The sequence below is a fragment of the Propithecus coquereli genome, unplaced genomic scaffold (genome assembly GCF_000956105.1).
Source record: "Propithecus coquereli isolate 6110/MARCELLA unplaced genomic scaffold, Pcoq_1.0 Scaffold108, whole genome shotgun sequence".
Taxonomy (NCBI): domain Eukaryota; kingdom Metazoa; phylum Chordata; class Mammalia; order Primates; family Indriidae; genus Propithecus; species Propithecus coquereli.
This window is the reverse complement of record NW_012134747.1, coordinates 6,993,500-6,994,653: the sequence shown is the minus strand read 5'-3', so window position 1 is coordinate 6,994,653 and position 1,154 is coordinate 6,993,500.

The following is a 1,154-nucleotide window of genomic DNA, read 5'->3' as shown; positions in this document are numbered from 1 at the left end:
ATCACTACACACTTCCCTAAATTCAAAAGCAATAAAAATATTCTTATTGAATAAAATTGAAATTCATAAAGTCAAAATTAGTTTTCCATAGTCTTGGGCCATTCCTATCCTTCACAGAATTGATGTACCTACCATATTTTGTTAACCCTCTTATGATGTACAGCAATAATTTTCTTAAGACTTTATTTTTTAGAGCAGTTTCAGTTATGCAGAAAAATTAAGAGAAAATTACAGAGATTTCCTATATATCCCCTACCCCTGCACATGCACAGCCTCCCCCATTTTCAGTATCTCCCATGAAGGGAGTACATTCATTAAATTCAATGAACTTGAAACATCATAATCATCCAAGGTTCATAGTTTACATCAGGGTTCACTCTTAGTGTTGTACATTCTGTGGGTATGGACAGATATACAATGACAAGTATTCATCATTATAGTATCATAGAGAGTACTTCATTGCCCTAAAAAATCCACTGTGTTCCATCTATTCATTCTTCTCTCCCTCCAACCCCTGGTAAACATTAACTTTTTTACCATCTCCATAGTTTTGCCTTTTTCAGAATGTTATATACATGGAATCATACAGTATGCAGACTTTTCAGATTAACTTCTTGCACTTAGTAATATGCATTTAAGGTTCTTCCACATCTTTTCATGGCTTGATGGCTCATTTCTTTTTTCTGCTGAATAATATTCCATTGTCTGAATGTAACACCACTGATTTACTCATGCACCTACTGAACGACATCTTGATTATTTCTAAGTTTTGGCAATTATGAATACAGTTGCTATACATATCCATATGTACATTTTTGTGTAATGTAAGTTTTCAGTTCTTTTAGGTAAATACCAAAAAATGTGAATCCTGGATTGTATGGAAAGAGTATGTTTCATTTTGCAAGATGTTGCCAAACTGTCTTCAAAAGTGGCTGCACCAGTTTGTATTCCCACCAGCAATGAATGAGAGTTCCTGTTACTTCACATTCTTGCCAGTGTTTCAGGTCTTGGTTATGCTAATTGGTGTATAGTGGTATTTCATTGTTTTAATTTGCATTAAATTAAAATATATTATAACACATGAGGTTGAGCATCTTTTTGTATGCTTATTTTCCATCTGTATATCTTTTCTGGTGAAAAATGGGTCTTTGGCC